General features: G+C 49.7%; 1 protein-coding gene across 1 annotated transcript in view; it reads right to left on the bottom strand.

Moving 5' to 3' along the window:
* Positions 1 to 848: 848 nt before the first annotated feature.
* Positions 849 to 22,660, bottom strand: part of LOC141083026 (SLAM family member 5-like) — a 151,887-nt gene continuing 130,075 nt past the window's right edge. The window contains exon 9 of the mRNA XM_073567171.1: positions 849 to 6,670. The gene's annotated coding sequence lies outside the window, so the exon portion shown is untranslated. The remainder of the gene's footprint in view (positions 6,671 to 22,660) is intronic.

The raw sequence follows: 22,660 nt of genomic DNA, 5'->3' as shown, positions 1-22,660 counted from the left end.
CCCCCTAGGAGCACCACCACCACTACTCCTCCTAGGAGCACCGACATGACTTCTACTCCTTCTAGGAGCACCGCCACCGCCACATCTAGGAGCACCGCCACTGCCACCACCGAGCATCGGAGGGGTGACCCACATTCCCTCTTTTACCCATCAAGCCCATGGTCCACCAGCCCAAGTCGGTCGAGCAATGTAAGGCGGTCCAGGAAGGAGACTCCTGCTCCAAAGAAGCAAAAAAAATAAAAGACTTTGTTTGTCCCTCCCCTCTCTCCTACTAATGTGTCTCACCCTGCCTCCAGTTCCATCCCTGAGATCCCTTCCCCAGTACTTTCATCGCCCCTTCCCCTAGAACCCCTTCCTCAACTTCCAGCCATTCCTCATCATTCCAAACCCCCAAAGTATCCAATCTTCCCCCAAACGTCATTCACAATAAAAAATTAGTTTTTTGTTTTTTTTTAAATAAATGTGCAATTTTGCTTTCACCAAATACGGTTTGATTAATGTGTCTTTCAACGCCTACACTCACTGCACCGTACACACACTGCGCCGTACACTTTGCATTTTTGACACCACATAGCTTCATTACTGATGCATGTTTCTTGTGTCAGTCTTGGAAATACAATATGTGTAGTCAAAAACACAAATCTATGACTTGCATTTTCACCACCAGTCTCTTCAGTCTGCTAATATTACACAGACTGAATAGAGCAGGGTTCTCCAACTCCAGTCCTCAAGGCCCACCAACAGATCATGTTTTCAGGATTTCCATTGTATTGCTCAGGTGATAATTGCTTCACCTGTGCAATTCAAAGGAAATCCTGAAAACATGATCTGTTGGTGGGCCTGGAGGACTGGAGTTGGGGAAACCTGGAATAGAGGATGGTGTTGAGTGCAAGGCATATCTATTGTTACCTTGCCAGGTATCATAAAAAGTTAATTGACTATGGTGTTTTTTTACCATCATCATTTAACTATTTGTGAGACAAGGCGAGGGGATTCTAGATATACCTTTTAAATAACCACATCCTCTATTCAGTGTGTGTTGAATAAACTGAGGAGATGATGGGGAAAATGCACGTCATATGTACAATACCCTGGCCTTATATCATAACTATCACACCTCGGCAGATGAATACACATGAGTTTTAACCTGCAGTGTCACTTCAGTCTGCATATATTTCAAGCAGACTGTAGCGATGCTGCAGTTTAACTCATATGTGTATTCTCCTGCCCATGTATGATAACTTTCTGAAGTCAGGATGCATTATTTTGGGCGTCCTCACCTCAGCATGACACCAGACCTGGGGATTGCAGAAGTTGTATAAACTTTATTACGTCTGCAGTCTGCATTCAAACTCATGCCACAGTGATGATACTATAAATAATATTTATAGTCACAGGGTCATGTATCATAAAGAGTGACGGATGCTAGTGCATCCCCAAATCACTATTTGTAACATCAGGCCATGTGACACAAATATTATTTGTATTATCTCCACCGTCGCTGCTAATTGAACACACTGTAGAGATGAAAAAGGTCATACAACTTGTGTGTGTATGTATAGTCACCTGGTCAGGAGTACTAGTAAATTCATGATGCACAAAACACAGCATCATGAATTCACTGGTACACCTGGCCAGTTGATTATTGTATTGGAGTGTAAAAAGACAAAGTGCACTCAGTACAGGTATCAAAACAGGTTTTTTATTAACATACACACAAGAAACCATTTGACCTTGCCATTCCACCCGTCCTACATCTGAGTTGAAGTAGGCCACAATTTGGTCCCTCATTTGGTCAACTTCAACGGATGACATGAGAGGGTGCTGAGTAAATTCAGACAATGGGTTAGGAGATGCACCATTGAGTTCAAAGTTCGGGTGCTCTCTAGCCATCACAAAATTATGTAGAACCACACAGGCCTTCACCACCTCATCCACTGTTTTCAGTTTCAGATTAATGGCTGTGCCGAGAATGCGCCATCTGGAGACAAGTATACCAAAGGCACACTCTACAGTTCTTCTGGCCCTGGTCAGCCTGTAATTATTCAATTTTTTTTTTGTGGTCCAAGTCCCGGCTGGAGTAGGGTTTGAGCAGGTTTTGGCACATCTGGAATGCCTCATCCCCAACTATTACAAATGGCTGTGGCGGACCTCCGGTGTTGGGAAGAGGCCGTGGCATGGGGAAATTGAATTGGTTGCCATACAACCTCCGGCCCATGTCCGAGTTCTTAAAAGCCTGGGAGTCATTCCCACGGCCAAATGCCCCAATGTCCACTGCAACAAACATACAGTCTGCATCTGAAATGGCCATGAGTACTGTAGAAAAGTACTTTTTATAGTTATAGTACTCAGATCCAGTTCTTTTTGGTTTGATAATCCGGATGTGTTTCCCATCAGCCGCTCCGAAACAGTTGGGGAAATTGCAGACTATCCAGAATTTTTCTGCTATTTCCATCCACTTTTCGGCGGTGGGCAGGGGCATAAATTCAGGACAGAGAACATTCCACAAAGCCCGGCAGGTGTCCGCAACAATTCCAGACAAGGTGGATATTCCAATCCGGTACTGGAAGTGGAGTGAAGAGAGGCTCTCTCCAGTAGCCAGGAATCTGTGAAACCGAGAAAAAACAAAAATTAATATTTATGTATATGGAGTTTTAAAACACGCAAAAAAAAAAAAATACATTGCATAAAATAAATCTGCAGCCTTTTGTTTACTACATGACATTACAATAATTCTGACAGATTTGGAATAGTACATGTCACAACAAAGAAAATTATGCAGGCATTGGTTTTGTAATACTACGTACCGTGATGTGACCAGGAGCCGTTCCTCCGGAAGAATCGCAGCCGCTGCCGCCTTCGCTGTCTCTCTCTCTCCCTTTGTTGATGGCAAGCAACTGCATAAGCCTGAGCCATCCTGATGTCCAGATCCAAGGTGAAGTGGAAACTCTTCCAGCGCAGATCCATGTTTCACAAAGGAAAATGAAAGCCAATGTGAAGAATTCAGCTGTAAACAGGGTCTATAGAAAGAATTCCCATAACACACGCCCACTGCTGTCCCATTGGTGGAGTCTGTTGCAAAAATTTTTCAAGGATTTTCCTCCTGTGAAATGTGACACTCAGACTACCCACTGTGTGTTTTGTCGTAATGCGTATGATGATGCGACGAAAAATCGCAGTGTTTGCAGGCATTTTTTCCCTGCGTTTCATGTGCACTCGAAACGCTGCGCAAAATGGCGCAAGTGTGAAACTAGCCTGAGAGTGCACCAGGCGCAATGATGACAGTACATTGCGTCAGCTGTTCCTCAGTACACAGCGCAGAGAGGAGAAGCGACTGAGTGGTGTTAGATGAGCAGCTGTTTTTTTCTTCTAATTGACAGCACATTGTGAGAAATATAGTACTGTTCCTTAAGGGGCATGTGTGGGGACATAATACTGCCCCCTTAAGGTCGTGTGTATGGACCTGATACTGCGCTCTAAAGGGCATGTGTGGGGACATAATACTGTGAGCTAATAAGCATGTGTGGGGACATAATAATGTGAGCTAATAAGCATGTGTGGGGACATAATACTGTGAGCTAATAAGCATGTGTGGGGACATAATACTACCCCCTAAGGGGCTTGTGTGGGGACATAATACTGTGAACTAATAAGCATGTGTGGGGACATAATACTACCCCTTAAGGGGCTTGTGTGGGGACATAAAACTGTGAGCTAATAAGCATGTGTGGGGACATAATACTGCCCCCTAAGAGGCATCTGTGGTGCCCCTGAGGCTTCAGTCGCCACAGAGGTACTGCACTTCCTCCTGAGGTGTGGTGCCCCACCATCCAGGTAAGGTGGGAACTCCTGACCACGCTCCAACACTCGCATCACACACAACATGGTAGTTCAGCAAAGCCACATTGCGGCTCCTTGCTTAGAGAGTAGCAGAGCACCTTTGGTGGTTCCCTGCTTGGAACACGAAACGTGCTGGGAGAGGCGGGTGGAGTTTAGAATACATAAAGAGCGGGAAGGTTTAGGTAGTCAGTCAGTCAGTGAGTGGGAGAGAGATAGTCACTCGGAGAGGAGTGAGGATCCCTGGAAGAGGGATGGAGGAAAGAGTGCTGCAGCTGCCTCAGTGATCTGAGCCAGCTGGCACAGGAAAGGGAAGAAGGAGAAAGACATTGGACTGAAACCTGACCTTCTATGAGAGAGAGGGATTAGTACGGAACGAAGGAGTAAAAGGGAACAGAGAGGACGTGGGTTAGAGGAGAACCATGCCTAGAAGTTCTAAGCGCAAGGCCGGGGCCCGGTCCCCGAGGTTGTATGGATACTGAAGGTCCTGCAGCAGACACCGGTGGTGTAGTGGGCTGTAAATGCACTACTCCCATCTAAGACTTGGGGGCACATCAGCAACTTGGATAGTGAGCCGGGACTCAGGAGTAAGGAGTCCCCGAAGCAGGCTACAGCTGTCTGCCGTACAAGTAGAGTTCTTGGGAACATCTGTCAGGAGGCAGTCCAGTGTAACTCAGTACTAGGAGTACTTCACTTAAAGGCGCTATAGAGGAGACGTTCAGAAAGGTACATGTTGGCGGAGTGTTGGAAGGGAGCTTCCTATCTTGCCTGGAGGTTGACTGAGCCCAGGACCCGGAGGACACAGCACGGAGGCAGGCATCTGTGTGAGCTGCAGACTGTGAGTAAAGCTTTGGAACTACATGCCCTGGTGTCCTCCACTTATTCCCGCATCACTACACCCCGCACTACTACATCTGGGCACCGGCCTCTACACCGCCTGTGCCTCTCCTCCATTGCTACATCTACACTGCCCTGGGACTACAGCTCCCCCTGTGTGGAGCTTCACCATCTTGGCTGCAACCCACCACCAGTCCCAGAAGATCTGCATACAGCGTCGGCCTAACACCTCACTTGCCGAACACCACAGGTGGCGTCACGAACTATTCATAAACTTTATTTCATTGTTCATTCATCCCCTTTTTGCCATGGAGCCCCAGGGCCACAGACCGGGTCACAGCTTCCGTGACAACTCCCATTGAGATCAACGGGCCCGGTACCGAGTACCCCACTAGGCCCTGGTGGGGCGCTCCATACGCTTTGGGATATAATACTGTGAACTAATAAGCATGTGTGGGGACATAATACTACCCCCTAAGGGGCATATGTCGGGACATAATACTGCGCCCTAAGAGGCATGTGTGGGGGCATAACACTCTGCCCTATGGTCCATATATGGGGTTATAATACTTTACCCTAAAGGCATGTGTGGGGACAGAATAGAAGTGGTTGGAACAGAATCCTGTAAATCTTTTTGATCATCTCTACAAATAATGACATCTTCAGCTGAGCTGGGACCATAAAAACCTCAGTACCTGCATACAAATAGTTGAACCATGTACTGACGACTGGTCGGTGCTACCAAGTACTTTGACTGTAGGAAGCCTCTGTGACAATGTATCTGTACAGCATGAGTTGAGTAGACTCCAGTAATTCTACTGGTTACAAGAAGTAGGACAATTCTGTGGTATTCTCAACCTCATATCTTAGCCATTTTCAGTTCTGACTGGGTGTATACTGAAAAAATTGCCTAACAATGGTGAAACTAACAAAAAACTGAAGTGTTAATCATACTTACGTACAGAAAGAGGATACATCCTACAGTACTGTGCAAAGTGTATTTGAAAGTAGAGCTGCCAATCTTAGTTCAATGAAGGGTTAAGGCAAAGTATACAAGAGCACATGAATACTAGGGTCAGTCATGTCTGAAAATCAACGACATATCTACAGCGGTGTGCAGCTTAGTGCACTTAGCACATGTGCTCTTCCGTAATACGGATATGTCCCATTCGGCACAACTGAAACTAGCACTCTCTAATTTGGAAAACGGACCGGTTGGTGATTGTTGAGCATCCCTAATGTGAACTGATCCACTCACCTACAATGGTCCCAGACTTGTCCATTGTCCAATCTGGCCTTAAACATGATGGATATGCCCAAACCTTTTCTTGCCAAGATTCATCTCACCAGATATAATCACTGAGAAAGGAGATGCCCTTTTCGAGAGGTAAATTTAATTTTAGGTCACACATAAAGCATGGGGACCAATTTTAACAACCACAGTATCATTTTTTTTGGATTGCAGAAAGAATGTGAAGCAAACAAATCCAAAAAAATAACAATACTTCATGATTCAGATTGATTCAAGATGCCTAGAGACACACATGACAACTGTTCAAAGACCAGGAGGCAAAATCAAAGCCCAATAAATTTTGTCCAAAGATTATTTTTGATCTTCTTGAGTTGTGCAGATCTTTGCAATCTGAGTGACCAGACTTTTCTTTTTTTTTCTACAGTCCGGCATGGATCGATGATTTCACACTTTGGAATTTCAGTGAGGTAAGGCCTCTGTAGTTGTTGGACGAAGACTTGAAGTTTGAAAAATTTGGTTTGGGAAATTTTAGAAAAACATCATGAGGTTTCATTTCCAGTCTTCATGTCCTTAATACACGTGAAAATTTCAGTAGATCAAACTGCTCCTGTCTATGGATCAGGCTCCCCAGCTTGGCCGTTAACACAAGTCATATTTCAAGTATATATATATTTACCATACTTGGCACAGTATGTTAAATACCCAAAGGTAGAGCTATGAAGTTGTTCGATGTTCTCGTCAGGCCTGTATAAAAAATTGGTGAAGATTATAAATAGAAACAACATCACTGAAATACATTTTAAGGCAAAAGGTCAATCTCTAGTGGTGAGCATGATGTCCCAGCCACTGATCTACCAGGCAAAACATCTAACATAGCTGTGGATTCCCCCAGAATATACAGAATAATGACTCATCTACAACACCTTCTTATGGCTCCTCACAAGCTGTAGAGAGTTTTAATATGGATTGAGGTCATTTTGTATATCCATATGCCATATAAAAAGTGTGACATGCTCCATTGGATGCCATATGATAGACTTATTTTTACCTCAAAAGTACCTGCGTACTTCCTCCCTAAAGCTCCGCCCAGTTCTGCACTTCTTCCGTTTAGGTTCGCCTACTTCTACATGCATCCTGCATACCTATCTTTAACATTGGGTACGCAGGACATGCGAATGTATGCGGATGCTTTGTTTTGACTGCACGGGAACACAAGTTGCGTTTTGCGTAGACTGCGGGCTTGTCAAAATGACGCATCCGCATACATCCGCATGTCCTGCATACCCAATGTTAAAGATAGGTACGCAGGATGCATGCAGAAGTAGGCGGACCTAAACAGAGGAAGTGCAGAAGTGGGCGGAGCTTCAGGGATGAAGTACGCAGCCCTCCGCAGAATCCCGATAGGCTAATGTGACACAAGCCTAAAAGGCGTTAACCTGGACTATTTTATTTTTTATAATGAGCCTGAGAAATAACAGGCAGGTAATTGTTAACTACTTGCCTGTTCTACCCGTCACCTACTCAGAGCAGTCACTTACCGTTCCTGCTGGTGATTTTGATGCCTCAAATCAATGTGGGAGAGAGGGTCCCCGTTGAGTGTCCGGGTCCGAACCAAGGGAACCGTCACCTGGGTTCCGGGGGAAACTGTTTCCGGGGGACAGACCGTTGTGACAGACAGATGGGCTGGGGGAGGGACCAGTATAAAGGAGGAGGGGAATTCCCGGGACGATGAGTCAGCAGAACGACACAGAAGGAGCAGGAGATCGTGGGAGCGACTAAGAGCCAGGAAGGAGGCCGGAGAAAGGAGGGATACTTCCCCTGGACATCAGTGGGATGGCGCCGAGACGACCGTCCGAGAACCGCTGCCCCACGTCGACCAGCGGCCGCCGCCTTCTTCCAGCCCATGGCTGCGGCCTGCCCGCGATCATTTGCGGCCATTGCCGCCACGCTCCAGCCCGCGGCCGCTGCCACCTCCCCTCAGCCCGTGGCTGCGGCCTACCAGCGGTCACCCGCGGCCGCTGCGGTCTCGCTCTAGCTCGCGGCTGCGGCCTGTTCCCCGCCACCTGCAGCCGCCCTATTCTCACCAGTGACCGCGGCAAGTACAGTACCGCCGGCGGCCATCAATGTCCCGCTCCGGTCCGCAGCAGGGGCCGGGCCTCTGCTGACCGCGGACTCCCCGTCGCAGCCGTTAGCTGCGCAGGTGGCCTGTCACTCGCCACCACACATCGCTGCCGCTTGCCCCAGGCCAGGGGCTGCGGCCCAACCGTCCAAGGACTACGCCGGAGCCAGTGGGGCTCCAGTGTCATCAGTGCGCCGGAGTGTGCAAAGTCTTCGTCATCGCCTCAGCATCTGGGCCCAGCAACTACTACGCCGAAAGACCATCAACCCAAATGGCGAGGGACGTCTGGACGGCTAAGTTGACTTTATAATTAAGGACCCGTAGTCGGCCATACCGTGGCCCTATAGTGACGGGCTGTTGCCAGAAGTAGTCGTGTTCTACCCGTTTGTGTGTGCTTGTATAGAACCCCATGCGAGGGCAACCCGTGTTACCCCTTTTGGTGATCAGGCCGGGACTGAGGAAAGTTCCCTCTGGCCTTATAAATGTTAATATAGAAAGCACCTAACTGTCTCGCGACTCGTCACTGCATCCTGCGTACCTGCAAACACCACATTTGGCGTAGTCGGCAGGATGCAGTCTCCAAGCGCGGACAACGGGGGCCCCCGGCCCAGCATTTGTTTGGGGGCTATGCTAAGCAATCTACCCAGGTTCTCCGGCAGCAATACTATGCTGTGGAATTGGATGGAGCGAATGCGTGGGTTATTCAGGATGCATCCGCTTACCCCTGACTTAGAGGCAGAAGTGGCCCTGATGGCGTTGGATGGGGAAGCCCGGGACACCGCAATGTTGAGGCCCCGGGGGCAGTGAAACACCTTCGTCAGGGTGTTACAGATCTTAGAAGAGACCTATGGGGACCCGACCGATGTGGGGGAACTGAGAACCCAGATGTTTGGACGCATGCAGAAAGAGGGGGAAACAGTGACCCAGTATATGAATGTTTTGCAAGAACTGTTTTTAGCCATTGAAAGGAAGGATGGAGTCGGCGTGGGGACCGTGGACGTAACATTACGTGACCTGTTAGTGACCGGGTTACGAGACACCCTGACAAGACAGGCTTTGCGAGAGCGGGTGCGAGTGGACCCACATCTGACCATTTCAGAGATAGGGAAGGAGGCACGGGTTCAGGAACAGGAGCAAGAGGTGACGGTCACCGTGGGGATGGCTTGGAGTATCGAAGCATCCGTAAGCGCCCTGAGCGAACCCCACTGGGTACAAGAGGTGAAGCGAGAGATACAGAGTATTAAAGGTGAACTGGCCGAAGCCAAGAAAGCGACCACAAGGAGTCGGTCAGGGCCGAGTAAAGGGGGCATTAACCATCGCGGCCCCCACCCAAGTCGGTCCCCACGACCATTCGCCCATTACAATTGTGGAGAATTGAGACGCTCCGCCCGAGAGTGCCCACGTTCCATGGGAAACTTGCCCCGCTGGCCAAGAAAAGCAGAGGACCCTGAGCCGTGGAGATGCTGCCTGGAGCTGGAGCCCATCACACGGGGTGGGGGAAGTCACGAAGACCTGGTCGCGCGGTGCCCAGTGGTATGGGCAGAGATCGAGGGCCGTGCCGTGTGATGCCTAGTGGATACGGGATCGCAGGTTATGACCATGTCAGAGACTTATTTTCGGCAGCATTTTCCCGAAGCAGTGAGACCTCAGTGGGGGACAGTGATAAAGTTGGTAGCCGCCAACCAACTACCAGTTCCTGTCGTCGGAGTAGCCTGGATGCAGATTTCGATAAGCGGCAAATCACTCGGCCGCCGGGAAGTGGTCCTGACCCAGGGAGTCATCCTGGAGAGAATGCGGGCTGAACTTTCCGGCCTAACGCCAGGCCAGCTTCTCCAAGTAGAGACACTTCTTGCACAATTTTACAGTGTCTTCGCCAGCCACGAGGATGACTTCGGATGTACCACGGCCATCACGCATGGGATCCCCACGGCAGGAGCGGCCCCCATCTGGGAGTGATATCGGCAAATACCACCGCCACTATACCAGGAAGTGAAAACTCTGTTAGCCCAAATGCTCCGGAAGGGGGTCATACGAGAAAGCCAAAGCCTTTGGGCGGCCCCTATTGTCCTGGTTCGGAAAAAAGATGGCCCTTTGCGTTTTTGTGTGGATTATCGGAAGTTGAACGCCTACACCATCAAGGATTCGTATCCACTGCCCCGCATACAACAGTCTCTGTCCGCCCTGGGGAACGCGACTTACTTTGACCTGGCCAGTGGCTACTGGCAAGTGCCGATGTCGGAGGAAGTCAGGGCCAAGATGGCATTCATCCCTCCAATGGGACTGTTCGAGTTCAATCAGATGCCGTTTGGGCTGGCCAAGGCCCCAGGAACTTTTAAGCGGTTGATGGAGCGGTGTCTAGGAGACCTCAACTTTGAAGCCACGTTGATATACCTGGACGATATTATCATCTATTCCGCCACGTTAGAGGACCACCTGAAGCGGTTGGGGCAGGTGCTCGGCCGGCTGCAGAAGTACGGGTTAAAGGTAAAGCCCCAGAAATGCCACCTGTTTCGCACCCAGATTGAATACCTGGGGCATACCGTCTCGGCAGAGGGCATCCGACCATCTCTGGAAAAGGTCGCTGCCATCCAGGGGTGGCCTACCCCCGAGACGGTGAAGGACGTGCGGGCCTTCTTGGGGTTGGCCGGCTACTACCGTCAGTTCGTGAAGAATTTTGCACGCCGAGCTCGAGCTCTGCAAGACCTGCTGAAGGGGGCTCCCGCCGGGGCGAATGGATGGAAGATCCAGTGGCAGCAACCGCAAGAGGATGCGTTTCAAGATCTCAAAGCTGCTCTCTCGGACGGCCCGGTATTGGCATATGCGGATTTTTCGCAACCGTTCATCCTGCATACCGACGGGAGCCTCCAGGGATTAGGAGCTGTGTTGTCACAGGTGCAGGATGGCCGGGAGAAAGTGATCGCCTACGGTAGCCGGTCTCTGCACGACTCAGAACGCAACCCGGACAATTACAGCTCCTTTAAGCTTGAGCTCCTCGCGGTAGAGAGGACAATGACGGAGCGATTTGCAGAGTACCTGGCGGGCTCCGAAGTGGTAGTGCGGGCCGATAACAACCCATTAGCCCATTTGGAGAATGCCAAACTGGGGGCCCTAGAGCAGTGGAGGGTGGCTCGGATGGCCAAATTCAATTATAAGATCATCTACAAACGGGGAGCTGAAAACGTGCACGCCGACGCGCTCTCCAGAATCCGACACACCACCCCAGGAAGAAGTCGAGACGATGAATTAGAAGCAGATAAGACGCCGTTCGCCCTCACCACTGCAGCACTTACAGTCAACACGCAAGAAGCCCCTCATCCGGGACTCCTAGGAGGGATGCTGGAACAGCCCCACGACAAATGGATTCAGCAGCAACAGGAAGATACAGAAGTTGGACTCCTAAGCCGATGGGTGGCCACCGGTAAATTGCCCACGGGCTCACAGAGACAGACTTTGACCCAAGATATGTTGCTGATGTTGCGCCAGTGGGAAAAACTAGTCATCAAAAAGGGACTTTTACATCGAAAAGCCATGTCACGAACCACGTCAGCTACGATATGGCAGGTGATCGTGCCTGGTGCCCATCTCAACCAACTGGCCCAGGAAGCCCATGAGAAGGGGGCTCATTTTGGTGCTCAAAAGACTTTACAATGGTTGCAGCAGATAGCGTACCACCCACGCTTGCACGCTGCTGTAGAAGAAGTTTGTCGAACCTGCCACCCGTGCGAGCTCGCTAAACCCCCGCGCAACGAGCAACGGTGCAAACTATTGTAACATCAGCCCCTCTGGAGCTTCTTACGGTGGACTATCTGACCATAGGTCCTGCCTATCAGGGGTTTGAACACTGTCTTGTTATGGTGGACCATTTCACCAAGTTTGCCGTGGTCACCCCCACTCGAGACCAGACAGTGAGTCGGCCGCCTATGCGATTTGTAAAAACTTTATCCAAGTGTACAGCTGCCCGCAACGAATACATTCGGACCAAGGAGCGTGCTTCCTAGGAAGAGTCATGGAAGGACTACATCATCTCTACGGTATCGATAAGTCTCGGACTACACCATACCACCCGCAGGAAAACGGAGCCTGCGAACGATTCAATCGGACACTAATCCAAATGCTGCGTACCCTGGAGAGTGACCGAAAGGCCCGCTGGCCTGAATACGTCCCTGAGCTGGTGTGGGTATATAATAACCAGGTGCACCGGGTGACTGGTTACACCCCCTACTCATTGCTGTTTGGACAGGAAGGCAAAGGAATCATGGAAGTGGAGTTAAACCCGGAGGAACCTCTACCCTGGACCGGAGTATCCTCGTGGGTCCGAAACCACCGGCACCGGCTGCAGACCCTCCACCGAATAGTCCATACAAAGCTCCAGGATCTAGAACACCCGGGGGAGCGCTGTCCCCACCAATTGACTTCCAGGCCTTCGCCACTCGAGGTCCACCGTGCGGTGGATGGAAAAACCGCTGCTAAAGTGGCAGAGCACTGTGGCGGTAATGTGCACAGGGTATAACTGCACCCAATGCACTAAAGCAAGCTCTGTTATGGTCACAGAGCTGCAAGCTTACAGCATACAAAAACCGCTGAGTCTGTTCTAGGTCACAGACTTCAGCGAAGCAAATACGGTATTAACAGTCACAGGAGTAGCCTTAGATGTCAGGACTACTCCGTCTAGACCTACCGTGAAATAAATAGCGCAGCGTCGCAACTGCCAACGCCCGGCAGAGCTGCTACCACAGCGCGGCGTAAACTAAGCCGCAAGGAAGGCACCGCTAAATCGCAAGCGCGATGCAGGACGCTAGCTGCTGTGACAGAAGGAGCTTGAGCGCACTGGCGCTAGTGCTGCTACTGACTAAATCCCACACACTCGCACAGACATAATATCAAAGGGAAGGGGTTCTTAATAAGTCAGTTACCATTCCAAGCATCCATCACCATACACACAGCAGTAGTATGAAAATACTAGCGCATGGCGGAACGGCCATGGGCACTTTTTATAGCGTACGGGACCTGCCGGAAATCTCCAGGTCTCCAAAAGGAGCCAATAGGATCCGGACCGGGACCTGAGCACCTGACTCCCGAACTCCAATGGGAGCTCGTCCCGTGAGCATGCTCAGAAGACGGAACAAAGGACTTAGCCTCTGGAGATAAATGTGAGAATCTGGGTTCCTGCATAGGCATGGTAGAAACTAGATTCCTAACAGTTAGAACCACGGTGGGAGAAGAACCCGTACCGAGTGTTGCACCAGATAAGCCCCGACGGGCCTGTGTATGAAATACAATTGGAAAGAGACGGTGCACCTCTCACTCGCACACTGTGCACCGAAATATGTTGCACCCCTGTGCGTCCACTGATCCCATGCCACCCGAGCCGATCACTCAGGTTCCCGACCCCCTGTCAACGGTCTGGGACCTGGATGCGAAGAGGACTTACTAGCCACATCCGCAAGCTCTCCAAGTAATGACATTGCAGCGGACCAGTTAGCCTGCCAGAATTGACCGACCCACCACCATCCACCACCCCAGAAAGCTCCACCCCGGTCGAACTTAGACGCTCCGAGCGGTCAACAGCTGGCAAACCCCCTGAACGTTACGAACAGGACCAGTTCGTATGGCGACAAGAACTGTCGTCTCCAAAGACTAACTCGAGTCTACTAAGGCCCTCGCCCGAGGACTGGCGAGCATACAGGGTGGGGGAGTGTGGGAGAGAGGGTCCCCGTCGAGTGTCCGGGTCGGAACCAAGGGGACCGTCACCTGGGTTCCGGGGGAAACTGTTTCCGGGGGACAGAGTTCGGGGACGGACCGTTGTGACAGACAGATGGGCTGGGGGAGGGACCAGTATAAAGGAGGAGGGGAATTCCCGGGACGATGAGTCAGCAGAACGACACAGAAGGAGCAGGAGATCGTGGGAGCGACTAAGAGCCAGGAAGGAGGCCGGAGAAAGGAGGGATACTTCCCCTGGACATCAGTGGGACGGTGCCAAGACGACCGTCCGAGAACCGCTGCCCCGCGACGACCAGCGGCCGCCGCCGCCTTCTTCCAGCCCGCGGCTGTGGCCTGCCCGCGGTCATTCGCGGCCATTGCCGCCCCGCTCCAGCGGCCTGTTCCCCGCCACCTGCAGTCGCCCTGTTCTCACCAGTGGCCGCGGCAAGTACAGTACCGCCGGCGGCCATCACTGTCCCGCGCCGGTCCGCAGCAGGGGCCGGGCCTCTGCTGACCGCGGACTCCCCATCGCAGCCGTTAGCTGCGCAGGTGGCCTGTCATTCGCCACCACACATCGCTGCCGCTTGCCCCAGGCCAGGGGCTGCGGCCCAACCATCCAAGGACTACGCCGGAGCCTGTGGGGCTCCAGTGTCATCAGCGCGCCGGAGTGCGCAAAGTCTTCGTCATCGCCTCAGCAATTGGGCCCAGCAAATACTACACCGAAAGACCACCAACCCGAATTGCGAGGGAAGTCTGGACGGCTAAGTTGACTTTATAATTAAGGACCCGTAGTCGGCCATACCACGGCCCTATAGTGACGGGCTGTTGCCGAAGTAGTCGAGTTCTACCAGTTTGTGTGTGCTTGTATAGAACCCCCTGCGAGGGCAACCCGTGTTACCCCTTTTGGTGATCAGGCCGGGACTGAGGAAAGTTCCCTCTGGTCTTAAAAACGTTAATATAGAAAGCACCTGTCTCGCGACTCGTCACTGCATCCTGCGTACCTGCAAACACCACATCAACAAAGCAATACTTCTTCTTCTGGGCTGCTCTGTGTACAGAGCATAACTGCCAACATCATGCTGATTGACAACTGTCTCCCCACGGTTAGGCAGCAGGGAGCCAGTTGTAAATCAGCATGGCTTTGGCAGTGATTTCCTGTCAACAGAGCAGAGTAAAATAGAACTAGCTGCTTTTTCAAAGTAACGTCAGTAGAAGCTGCAGAACCGGCAGCTGAAGCAGTCTGTGATCACTCTGAGCTGGCAGAGATTGGCACTGGGCAGAACAGACAAGAAGTTAGCAAAACCTGGCTGACACCCTCTGACATCGCCTTCCCTGCTGCGCTGTGTTACGGCGGCCTCCACTTCACCCACACTCCGCGCCCTGGCAATAGACACGGTGGAGGAGTGGGTCTTCTCCTTTCTTCCAACTGCACCTTTAACCCAATCCCACCTCTTCCCTCCCTAATGCTCCCCTCTTTTGAAGTCCACTCTGTCCGCATCTACTCTCCCTCCAACCTCTAAGTGGCCATCATATACCGACCTCTGGGCCCGATCACTGCCTTCATTGACCAATTCTCTACCTGGCTTCTTCACTTTCTTTCAACTGATATCCCCACTATCATCATGGGTGACTTCAACATCCCCACTGATACCCTTCAGTCAGCAGCATCCTAACTCCTGTCCCTTACTTCATCCTTTGGACTTACTCAGTGGTCCTTCTCAGCCACCCACACAGATGGACAAACATTAGACCTGGTCTTCACCCGCCTCTGCTCTCTTTCTAACTTCACCACCTCCCCTCTCCCTCTGTCTGACCACCATCTACTCAATTTCTCATCCCTGTCCTCCTCTCCTGGCACCCATGTCCAGCAACATGCGCACCCCCGCAGAAACCTTGCACACCTAGACACCCACGTGCTCTCTGACTCTATTCTACCACTGGCATCCATATCCTCCCTCCAAGACACAGACAGTGCCACTGCTTTCTACAATGCCACTCTCGCATCAGCTATTGACACGGTCGCCCCTCTCTTTCATGGCAGAATGCGACGTACCAACAGATAACCATGGCACAATAACACCACTAAAAAGCTCCGGCAAGTGTCCAGGGCTGCAGAGCGGCGTTGGCAGTAAACAAATTCGCAAGATGACTTCACTGCATTCAAACAAGCAACACTCGCTTTCAAATCTGCCGTCACCTCTGCTAAACAGGCCTACTTCACAACCCTCGTATCTTCCCTATCCTACAATCCTAAACAGTTATTCAAAACTTTCAACTCCATCCTCCGCCCACCACTGCCCCCTCCAACCTCCCTCATCTCTGCTGAGGACTTTGCCACACACTTCAAAAATAAGATAGACCAAACAAGGCAAGTCTTCATTGTTCAACCACCACAACCCCTCCGTATACCAGACCAATGCCCAAACCCCATAACCTCCCTCTCCAACACCACTGAAGGGGAGCTTAATCGCCTCTTCTCCAAATCGCACCTCACAACCTGTGCACTTGACCCCATCCCATCTCCTCCCCAACCTCACCGCAACACTTATCTCATCCCTAACCCACCTCTTCAACCTATCGCTAATGTCCGGTTCCTTCCCTTCTGCTTTTAAACATGCCACAATCACACCTATCCTTAAAAAGCCAACCCTCGATCCAACTGCTATGTCCAGCTATCGCCCAATATCACTGCTGCCTTTCGCTTCCAAACTCCTGGAGCTGCACGTCCACCCTGAACTTTTCTCCCACCTCTCATCTAACTTGCTCTTTGACAATCTACAATCTGGTTTCCGCCTCATCACTCCACTGAGACAGCCCTGACCAAAATTACTAACGACCTACTTACAGCCAAAGCAAACGGACAATACTCTATACTCCTGCTTCTAGACCTGTCCTCTGCATTTGACACAGTTGTCCACTGCCTCCTACTACAGATCTTCTCCTCCTTTGGTATCAAAGACCTCGCCCTATTCTGGATCTCCTCATACCTTTCAAACTGCAGATTCAGTGTCTCCCACTCCCACACTACCTCCTCATCCCACCCTCTCTCTGTTGGAGTCCCCCAAGGCTCTGTTCTAGGACCCCTACTCTTCTCAATTTATACCCTGGGCCTGGGTCAACTCATAAAGTCCCATGGATTCCAGTACCACCTTTATGCTGACGACACTCAGATCTACCTCTCTGGCCTAGACGTCACCTCTATGCTGTCCAGAATCCCGGAGTGTCTATCAGCCATATCCTCCTTCTTCTCCTCTCACTTCCTCAAGCTCAATGTGGACAAATCTGAACTCATCATCTTTCCTCCATCTCACAGATCTACCTTACCTGACCTATCTATCACATTTAATGACATCACGCTTTCCCCAGTATCGGAAGTCCACTGCCTCGGAGTAACCCTTGACTCTCCCTGTCCTTCAAACCGCACATCCAAGCTCTTTCTACCTCCTGTCACTTCCAGCTCAAAAATATTTCCAGAATCCGTCCTTTCCTCAACCCTCAATGTACTAAAATTCTTGTGCACACCCTCATCATCTCCCGCCTCGACTACTGCAACATCCTTTTCTGTGGTCTCCCTGCTAACACTCTCGCACCTCTCCAGTCCATCCTTAATTCTGCTGCCCGACTAATTAAGCTCTCTCCTCGCTACTCCTCTGCTTCTCCCCTCTGCAAATCTCTTCACTGGCTTCCATTCCCTCAGCGAATCCAGTTCAAATTACTAATACTGACCTACAAGGCCATCTATAACCTGTCTCCCCCATATGTCTCTGAACTAATCTCCTGATACCTTCACTCACGTAATCTCCGGTCATCCCAAGACCTCCTTCTCTCCTCCACACTTATTCGCTCCTCACCCAACCTCCTCTAAGACTTCTCCCGAATAGCCCCCATCTTGTGAAATTCTTTGCCCCAACATGTCCGACTATCAACCACATTCGGATCCTTCAGACAGAACCTGAAAACCCACCTCTTCAAGAAAGCCTACAGCCTGCAATGACCCCACTACCTTCTCACCACTACCGGAGATATCTCCTCAACCAACACTGGAACTGCTGCAACCCACCAACCTACTGTCTTCTTCCCCACCATCCTGTAGCATGTAAGCCCGAAAGGGCAGGGTCCTCTCTCCCCTCTGTATCAGTCTGTCATTGTAAGTTTGTTTACTGTAAGTGATATCTGTAATTTGTATGCAACCTTCTTATGTACAGCACCATGGAATCAATGGTGCTATATAAATAAATAATAATAATAACTACCTGCCTCTAAATTTTTAGCTCATAGTAAAAAAATGAGAATAGTTCCTGATAACCCCTTCAAGGATCCCATACAAATTAGGTTAACATTTTCCAAACCCATCAACATCAGTAGGATTGCTAACAGTCTAATATGTAAAGGAGCTTCCTGAAGCTCCCCGAACTCAAAAAAAGATCTGACCTGTTCAATTTCTGATGGATGATCTTTTTCTGAAGTGGAATCAGGCAGTGACTTTCTTAAAGAGAACACAGGAGTGCTCGGTCAAGCCAAGGAGTTAGGAAAGATAGCTGTTGGCCAAAGCATCATTCAGTGTAATGTGTGTGAGCCCATAATCTATGTGACCTATGTGAACGCCATGTGTCTCCATTTAGGCTCTATGAATGTATTTTCTGTGTATGAAACCTTAGGCTCAATTCAAAACTTTTTGCTCTTTTTTTGTGAAAATGCCCTAACACATTGACTTTCTTAAGATTTTAAAACGTTCTTGTGGTTTCGAGCATATCTTGCTCTCACCATATTTTCTCAACCTGATATCTATTTTAGTAACTTAACACCAATGTGTTTCCTGTTAGTTGTCATCACCACAGACTTTAAAACATTTTCTAAAGAAAAATGTTACACTATTAACAGATCAAAATTGTGAATCTTGGGTAGATACCAGTTGATGGTTGACTGGAAGGATGGTGGCAAAATTTTAGGTTCTTCATAGACATGGTTTAATGAAAATTTAATAGTAATTATTTACAATATATAGAAAAGTAATGTAAACTAGAATCCTCACTGTGACTAGGGGTGAACCGCTGTAGCAGATCAGAGATGAGAACTATGAACATTTTATTGTCCTCTGATTCAGATCTAGATAGTTGTGATGCCCCCAAAACTTTGTTGAGAGGAGTGTTCTTTAAAATAAAAATCTGATGATGACTAAAGGGAATTTCAACTAAAGCAATAATATCTGACTATGTATTATTTGTGTCGTCTTGTACTATACGTTGACTACTGATTATCCTTACTTGAATGCTTTGGACTAGATAGCAATAGTCCCAATAATAAAAGTTTGTCCCATTTTTGGAAGGAATGTTCAAAATTCCTGCCCCTTTTGCAATTTAATTCCGGGATTGTATTGGGACTGTTGGCAAGTGTAAAAATGTGCTTTTTAAAAGTTGTGTGGACAGGGGTGCAGGTATAATGGATCTGTCACTGGATTTAACATTACATACTAAATCCTCATGTCAGGGTCCTGACAGCGTCGGCGTACAGCCTCCGCTAAGCAGGGACTCACCCGCACCGTAGGGACCCCTGGGGACAAGAACAGCCGGACAATAAAGATGCACGGGACCTGAATGTAGAAGTTTAGAAAGCATGCACAGGACCTCCGGTGACTGCAAGAGGCCGGGGCTTAGCGTCCTGCTTTCAGAGGAGGAAGAAAAGTCAGAGTCGGGCAAAGCAGACGTCAGGCACAATACAGGCAAGCGAGGTACAGGAGGGATAAACAGACGGGAGGTCAGAGAAAGCCAAAGGTCATACACAAGATATCAATACAGTACCAGGGATGAGACAGAACAAACAGTCAGGGCCAAGCAGAGATCAAAACCAAACAGACATGGAAGGTACCAAGCAGAATCCAAAGCAATATCCAGAGAACAGACCGAGTCATACACAGGGAATCAAGCAACCAGAACACAGCACTAACACACTCAGGGGTCACCACACAATGCCAAGGGCAAAAGTATAACTGACGGGGGATGGGAGCTTCCTGAGGCTATAAGAAGCCTCCCCAGAACCAATGAGAGGCCACCCTAATAGGTCCCAGGTGTGCAGGTGAGAGTCTGCACTGCAATCAGAACATTAACCCCAGAAGTGCTGGTCACCCAGCACTGGTATCACGACAGTACCCCCCTCTCAACGGGGGGTCCTCTGGACCCCCAGGCTTGCCCGGGTACCTAGCATGGATAGCCTGAACCAGACGATCCGCATGCATCAACCGGGCCGGCACCCAGGACCTGTCCTCCGGCCCATACCCCTTCCAAAGAACTAGGTACTGTACTGACCGCCGTACCAACCTAGAATCTACAATGTGACCAATCTCATATTCCACATGTCCCTCAACCGAAACCGGGGGGGGCAGCGGACTCGGATTCTCCCCGGACTGCTTCAAACGGCTTCAGTAGAGATCTATGGAAGATGTTAGGGATCTTGAAAGAGGGTGGAAGGCACAGCCTGTACGCTACGGGTTGATTTTTTCCACAATCTTGTACGGGCCAATGAATTTGGGGCCCAACTTGGCTGACGGAATCTTTAACTTAATGTTTCGCGTGGAGAGCCAAACTTTCTCTCCCACCTGAAACATGGGACCAGGTGTTCGTTTCCTGTCCGCGAAAAACTTATACCTGCCTTGAGACCTAGATATACGCCGCTGGACTTCTGCCCATGTATCTTTTAACCGCTGAACAGAGTCCTTAGCCCCGGGGCACCCCGAATCCAGACGAGAAAACTCACCAAAATGAGGACTGAACCCATAGTTGATGACGAAAGGGGACACACTAGTGGATTGACTCACCCGACTATTGAAGGCAAATTCAGCCAACAGCAGTATATCACACCAGTCATTCTGTCTAGCAGAAGTCAGACATCTGAGGATCTGCTCCAGAGACTGATTAGTGCGTTCCGTCTGACCATTACTCTCAGGATGGTTTGCAGACGAAAATGACAGAGATATCCCTAATTTTTTACAGAAAGCACGACAAAACTCAGCCACAAACTGCACACCACAATCAGACACCACAATCAGGGGTACCCCATGCAAGCGGACCACATGCTGCACAAACAATCTGGATAAGATCTCAGCAGAAGGTAATGCGGACAGGGGTACAAAATGAGCCTGCTTAGAAAATCTGTCCACCACTACTACCCATACCACCGTATTACCCCTGGAAGAGGGAAGATTGGTAATAAAATCCATGGACAGATGGGTCCACGGTCTTTCAGGAACTTCCAAGGGCATCAGCTCCCCCGCACGACCGGCTATGGGAGCTTTTAGAACGAGCGCAGACCCCACAACCAGAAATGAATTTCTTTATATCAGAACCCAGAGTAGGCCACCAGAAGATCCTAGCCACTGCCAGTCGCGTGGCTGATATACCAGGGTGAGCACACAACTTGGATTTGTGGAACTCTTGCAAGAGTTTAAGGCAAAGTTGTTCTGGGACAAACAACTTGCCCCCTGGCGTGGCCGCAGGAGCCAGCGACTGGGCCCACTCAATTTCCCGTTCCAATTCAGACGAGATCCCTGCTAACACCACCCCAGGGTGCAGAATGGAGGACGGTGGCTCAGGGACAGACACAGGTTGAAAACTACGAGATAAAGCGTCAGCCTTGACATTCTTTGACCCTGGACGGAATGTAATAGTAAACTGGAAACGAGAAAAAAAAAGTGACCAACGGGCCTGTCTGGGCGTTAATCTTTTAGCAGACTCGATGTAAGACAAATTTTTGTGATCAGTGATCACAGTAACCTGGTGACTGGCCCCCTCCAAAAAGTGCCTCCATTCCTCAAACGCCAACTTAACCGCAAGAAGCTCTCTATTGCCTACATCATAATTTCTTTCAGCAGCAGAGAACTTCCTGGAAAAGAAGGCACATGGCCTGAGTTTGGTTAGAGTGGCAGGCCCTTGAGACAACACCGCCCCCACCCCCACCTCGGAGGTGTCCACCTCCACCACAAATGGCTTGGAAGGATCTGGCTGTATCAAGAAAGGAGAAGACATAAAACATTTTTTCAGTGTCGCAAAGGCCTCTTTTGCGAGTGAGGACCAATTTCTCACATCCGCACCTTTGCATGTTAGATCCGTGAGAGGTTTGATCACTTGCGAAAACCCCCGGATAAATTTGCGGTAATAATTGGCGAACCCCAAGAAGCGCTGAAGACCCTTAAGATCTCGGGGTTGCACCCAATCCGCAATGGCCTGCACCTTCTTGGGGTCCATGCGAAAACCCTCCCCGGATACAATTAACCCCAAAAAAGACAATTCTTGCACACAGAAAACACATTTCTCCAATTTGGCATACAGATAATTTTCTCTCAGTCTTTGGAGAACAGTTCGTACATGTTCCAAATGAGAATGATTATCGGTGGAGTATATCAAAATATCATCTAAATAGATAATGACAAAACGACCAATGAGATCCGAGAATACCACGTTGATGAAATTCTGAAATATGGCGGGGGCGTTGGTAAGACCAAATTGCATGACTAAATTTTCAAATAGTCCCTCGGTCGTGAGGAACGCGGTTTTCCATTCATCCCCCTCTCAGACCCTTATCAGATTATATGCCCCCCGAAGGTCCAGTTTAGAAAACCACTTTGCCCCTGATAGTTGGTTACATAAATCGGGAATCAACGGAAAGGGGTACGTATTCCGTACAATAATCTGATTAAGCTCCCGGAAGTCGAGACAAGGACGTAACCCGCCATCTTTTTTCTTTACAAAAAGAAACCTGCCGCCACAGGTGAGACTGAAGGACGTATGTGTCCTTTGCGCAGACTTTTAGCAATGTACTCCTTCATAGCCAAGCGCTCAGGACCGGACAAATTAAACAGACGGGCTTTAGGTAATTTAGCCCCCGGGACCAGCTCAATAGCGCAGTCAACGGGTCTATGTGGC

This window comes from Dendrobates tinctorius, unplaced genomic scaffold (assembly GCF_039654945.1).
Source record: "Dendrobates tinctorius isolate UK_male_01 unplaced genomic scaffold, ASM3965494v1 ptg000019l, whole genome shotgun sequence".
NCBI classification, from domain to species: Eukaryota; Metazoa; Chordata; class Amphibia; order Anura; family Dendrobatidae; genus Dendrobates; species Dendrobates tinctorius.
This window is presented reverse-complemented; position numbering and strand designations above follow the sequence as displayed.